Source organism: Grammomys surdaster, unplaced genomic scaffold (assembly GCF_004785775.1).
Source record: "Grammomys surdaster isolate TR1022 unplaced genomic scaffold, NIH_TR_1.0 203, whole genome shotgun sequence".
In the NCBI taxonomy this organism is placed as follows: Eukaryota; Metazoa; Chordata; class Mammalia; order Rodentia; family Muridae; genus Grammomys; species Grammomys surdaster.
Genome location: NW_021604648.1, coordinates 3,503,125 through 3,509,180, shown reverse-complemented (window position 1 = coordinate 3,509,180; position 6,056 = coordinate 3,503,125). Strand labels below are relative to the sequence as shown.

Genomic DNA, 6,056 nt, shown 5'->3' with positions numbered 1-6,056 from the left:
TATGAATGCGTGTGCTGGCTATGAATGCGTGTGCTGGCTATGAATGCGTACAGCTTTATTCCCGTGGTCAGTCCTTATCACTGCAGAACGGTTGTGCTTTCCAAAACATGCTTGCTTACCTGATTTTATCGTTGTGTAAACACCACAGAGTGCATTTACTCTCTCTCTCTCTCTCTCTCTCTCTCTCTCTCTCGCACGCACGCACACACGCACACACGCACACAGCATTGCTCCTAGGGCCACGATGAATGGAGCAGTATGATATTAAGTAAAGCACATGAGCAAATGATATAGTCTAGACACTTGACAATATGAAATTTGGCTACCTGGCAAGACCTTCTGTTTTATAGTAACCCTTTTTTAATCTCACAATTTAGTTTTTTTATTCATATTACATACCAATCATAGCTCCCTTCCCTCCTCTACTCTCAGGCTCACCCTTAGCCTTAGTCTCCCCCACTACCGTCTCCCCTTGGGTACCACCCCAGCCCGGCACATCTAGTCCCAGCAGGACTAAGCACCTCCTTTCCTATTGAGTCCTGACCGGGCAATCAAGGTAGGGGAAGGGGATCCAATGACAGGCAACAGGGTCAGAGATAGCCCCCGCTCCAATTGTTAGGGGAGTCACATGAAGACCAAGCTGTACATCTGCTACAAATGTCGGGGGGAGGTCTAGGTCCAGCCCCTGTGTGCTCTTTGGTTGGTGTTGAGTCTTTGTGAGCCACCGTAGGCCCAGGTTAGTCGGCATTGTAGGTCTTCCTGTGGTTTCCTTGACCCTTCCAGCTTGCTCAGTCCTGTCCCCTACTCTTTGAGAAGACTCTCTGAGCTCCGCCTGATGTTTGGCTACTGTGCATCTGTTTTCATCAGCTTCTAGATGAAGCAACTCAGGAGACAGTTTTGCTAGGTTCCTATTTGCAAGCATAGCAAAGTATTAGTGTCAGGGGGTTGGTTCTCTCCCTTGGGATAGGTCTCAAGTTGGGCCAGCTGTTGGTTGGCTATTCCTTCAGTTTCTGCTCCATCTTTATCCCTGTGCATCTTGTAGGCAGGACAAATTTTGTGTTGAAGAGTTTATGAGTGTGTTGATGTCCCTCTCCTTCCACTGGAAGTCCTGCCTGACTACAGGAGGTGGCTACTTCAGTCTCTATATCCCCCGCTGGTAGAAATCGCAGGTAGAGTCACCCTCATAGATTCTCCCATTCCAGGTCTCCAGCTAGTCTCAGAGATGCCTCCCACTGATTTCTCACTCCAAGCCCTCTCCTGCCCCACCCCACACCTGATTGCCATCCCCATCACCCTCCTAACTCCCTCTTCCACCCAGTTCCCTCTCTCCATCCACCTCTGAGGACTGTGTTTTGTTTCTCCTTCTGTGTGAGATTCACACATCCTCCCTTGGATCCTCCTTATTATCCAGTTTCTTTGGGTCTATGGATTGTAGCAGGATTATCCTGCACTTTATGACTAATGTTCACTTATAAATGAATACATACCATATGTGTCTTTCAGAGTCTTTCTTACCTCACTCAGGCTGCTATTCTCAAGTTCCACCTATTTGACTGCTAACTTCATGATGTCTTTGTTTTTATTAGCTGAATAGTATTCCATTGTGTAGATGTACCACATTTTCTTTATCCATTCTTCAGTTGAGGGATATCTAGTTGTTTCCAGTTTCTGGCTATTTTGAATAAAGCTGTTGTGAACACAGTTGAGCAAATGTCCCTGTGGTATAGTAGGGCATCTTATTTTCAGTTGGGTTATTTGGTTTGTTGATATCTAATTTTTTGAGTTTAAAAAAACCCTTTTTAAAGTATCATATCAAAACAACAATAAAATGCATAACTATCACAATGCAATCACCTGTTACCATGGTCATAAATTACCAACTATATTTGTTATGTACTGACATCCCCACAAATGTGTTCTAACTACACTGTGCTCTAACTCAAGATGGTAGCAGTGTCACTAAATAAGAGTTTTCAGTTCTGCTGTGACTTTTTGTGACCCGTATCAGGTGTTCAGTTCATGACAACTGAAACATCATTTTGGGGCACATGACTACACTTCCTAAACAACACATCTTGTAGGCAGGACAAATTTTGTGTTGAAGAGTTTATGAGTGCGTTGATGTCCCTCTCCTTCCACTGGAAGTCCTGTCTGACTACAGGAAGCGGCTACTTCAGTCTCTATATGCCCCGCTGGTAGGAATCTCAGGTAGAGTCACCCTCATAGATTCTCCCATTCCAAGATGTGTACTTATTAATACAGCACTCACATAATTTACAGCACTCACATAATTTACAGCACTCACATAATTTACAGCACTCACATAATTTACAGCACTCACATAATTTACAGCACTTACATAATTTGGGCATTACAGATCATCTAAAAATGATATAAAGTATATGGGAAAGTATTTTGAACTCATGTTTTGAGTCTGGCTGTCCTGAAGGTCTCAGTGTTTGCCATTTTCTAAGATATTAGCCACACCTTTGCCTCCTGGACTCATGCTGTCTGGACTATCATATAGTCATTAACGTTAACAGGAAGTACATTCCTCAAAGGAGGAATGCAAAACTATGTAATATATATATATATATATATATATATATATATATAAAGCCTTAAGCCCACAGCAGCCATAGACACTAGTGGAGGCCCATGCCCTGTTGGCCCTGTTCCAGGGTCAGGAGCCATGCCATTCCACCCCGAGCAAGGCCAGCCCAGACCTAGCAACCTTTTACTGCAGACTGTAGATGTCTAAGCACATATCCCTGGGAGATTTCCAGAACAGGTATTCATTTGCTCTTGTATTGTACTATTTGGGTACCTACTTTGTGTTGGAGAGTGCATAAAGAATGCTTTGCAGGGCCTGCAATGCTAGGCTGCAGTCTAGTCTCTGATGCCAACAACAGGAGATACCAATTGAGTTCAAAAGGGAAATGATAAAGCTGGATTTCCAGGAAAGGATGGTGTTAGGTCTCAAGAAGTCCTTTTCCCAGCATCTGGCATTTAGACACAAGCCAACATTCTCTCAGAGACCTAGGAAGATAGTTCCTACTTGTTGAAAGGAGTCATTTTCCTTATTTCTGGCTAAAGGAACACGTAATACTTCAATTAACCTGTGCTTGTTAGCATGTTGAGGTCTATGCTCTGGCTGCACCCCCCATATCTACAGTAAATCTCTTCAACCATTCCTAAGAGCAATCACATCCTAATCTACACACACACACACACACACACACACACACACACTGCCTTCAGATAGGAAATGTTTATTCAGGAAAATATTTCAAGAGAAAGCTATCTGAGCTGAGGTGGATAAAGTTTTGTTGTGACAAGAATTTCCATCTGGGCATCCCCAAGTGGAATGGTAAACTTGACAGAGAGAAAACCATTCCAAATCACAGAGGGAAAGGCATCCCTTGTCCTTGTGCTTGGAACCCACTGTGGGCACATTAGTGTGGCTTTTGTAGTTAAAGTAGACAAAGCAGGGAACTCTGTAGTGGCAATTGTCCATTTCAGAAGAAAGGAGAGAGCAAGAGAAAGGGTGATATTCCAGCAGCTTCTTGGCACTTCTGCGGACTCAGGCTGATTGGCAGATCCTCGAAGTTTCTTCTGGATCCAACTACCAATGCTGATTTTCGGGCTACAGCTGCTGCTTTGTGTGAACTGAGCCGCTGATATCCTGACAAAGCAGATTGGATTCACTTCAAAGAACTATTTCTAAATAGGTCCACACCCTCCTTTGCCCTATTAACCTTTCCTTACCACTACCTCTGGTGGGTGATAGACTAGAGAGAAGGTTGAAGCATTTAAGTTCATTAATTAAAGGTTTTGAAAAATATGTCTACAGACTGTCTCCTGCAAACTATGAGTCAAACCAAACTGTTTCTTCTTTGACATCTTCTGGCCAGATATTTGAACTATTAAAAACAGCAACTACTTTAGATTTATTTTCTACTCACCTTATTTTCTTATTAGCATTCCAATGTAAAAAGTTCAAGGGGAAAATGGGTAATTTTCTGAGATATTATCGAAACCCCTGTTATCTAAATTTACACAGTTCTTAAAAATAGTTCATAATTTTGTGTTACAGTAACTAAATTTTCCTAATACAAGCAGAGAGTAAATGCAATAAAAGGCCATTTTGGAACTCTAAGAAATATCCAGAGGGTATATAGGACCAAATTTAGAGTCAGAGAAGGAACAGAGACTGAACAGAAACAGGACACTGGCAAAAACTATAGTCCAGGTCACTATGGGCTGAGGAACAAAACAGTGCCCCAGCCGTCTTGGACATGGGCTCACTGTGTCACCCAGATGAGCCTCCAGCTCCTGATTCTCCTAACTCTGCCTTCTGAGTGCTTCTGTCATGGATGTGAGCCACAGCTGCCCTCAGAGGACTTATGTTACCTCGTCTTGAGTTTCATGAAATTTCTTAAGAAAACTCTTCAGGTTTTTGGTCCTCTGTGACATGCCTATTTTTTTCCTCTTTCTGTTTTTTTTTTTTTTGTTCCTTTTGTGACTAATTTCTGGTAATTGGATTATAATTATTTTTTGTGTGGAGGACACATATGCAAACACAGATTTGTTTCCTGCTTAAGGTTTGCTGAAAAAGTTAGATCTATTAGTATAGTGTAAGGACCCAGAAAGAGGACCCCAACTCAAGTCCCAATTAGCGCGCACCCAAGGAGACACAAGAGACTTACTTGATGCAATGGCAAAAGGCAGTTTACTAACAAGGGCCCTTGGATCGAAACTCATCCCACGCAGGGGAGAGAATTTCGATGAAGACCCCAGGAAGTTTAGAACTTTTATAGGGGGAGGGACAAGGGGGAAGGGAAAAGTGGGAAATTCTGGCGCGGTTACATATGATTGGATATTTCAAACATCAGCACTTTGCGTAAGCAATCATTTTGACAGGCTGGATGGCCCACTATTTTTGACCATGAAGCCTCAGACCTTCTAGGATAAACACCAGGTGGCCCATTACTCACTTGGGCATGTTTAGACTGGTCAAGATATGTCTTTGGTTGTTTCTACATTTCTGGTCACCTCGTCCCTAGAGGGGCTTGATATTTTTATTATGGCTACTCTCAGTAAGCTCAGCAAGCTGTCCTGCGGTCTTTGCCAAGTTGTTTGTGGTCTCTGCTGAGCTGTTTTAATTTTTACCCTTACATTCCCTACTCTTTCTATTTGCAAATGATTTTAATCTTAAAATCACAGATTAATATCTTCAGGTTCATCTCTTAAAATCTCATGTCTCTGTCTTATCACTAATAGCTGAACGGTGTCTATTCTGGACTTAACAAAAACTAATATTCTATTTATCTATTTTACCTGTCCTGAACTCTGGAGCCTATGTAATTTCTAATTAATCTCTAGCTGTGTGGCCAGGCCCTGACTTATCTGGGCAACAAAAAGGTCTATTAACAGACCCAATTATCTTGGGTATTCCAAACCTTGAAAAGATTTCTTCTAGGATCTTCTTAGTCACCATGTTGGCAGTTTCATTCTTTCTGAAAAGGTATCTATAAAAACTAAAAGATATTTATTTTCATATTTTGTCAGCTTGACTTCTGTGAAGTCCATCTCTCAGTAAGCTCTAGGCCAATCGCCCTTCAGTCTCTTTTCCATGGTAGACATGGAAGGCCTTGCATTGATTAAGGTACAGTCTCGCCACAGCTTTCATCAAATCAGACAGTCTTTCTTCTTGTGGGAGGATTAATTTACAAAAGCCCAATTTGTCTATCACTTGATGGTCGTCAGTGGCATATCTGAAACTGGTATCTCAAGTGTCAGAATAGTCTCTGGAACCCTTAACTGCTAGAATCATTGTTCCCTGGGCAGCTTTCTTGGCAGTCATGTCCTGAGCCCTCTGGTGCCCAGGGCTGTAGATGACAGCCACTTTCTTTGGTTCAAAGAGGCTCTCAGTATTTCTACAGATGTCAGCAGTCCTCTTTGTCTATAGATTGCACCATGTACTCGCTTTCCATCTACCACCACCGCTCCCGCCATCCACTTATCTTACCAGTTCAACACAGTGATGGATGGGA

General features: G+C 42.5%; 1 protein-coding gene across 1 annotated transcript in view; it reads left to right on the top strand.

The window, feature by feature from the left end:
- Window positions 1-6,056, top strand: part of Gdpd4 (glycerophosphodiester phosphodiesterase domain containing 4) — an 88,596-nt gene that overhangs the window by 65,078 nt on the left and 17,462 nt on the right. The window lies entirely within an intron of this gene.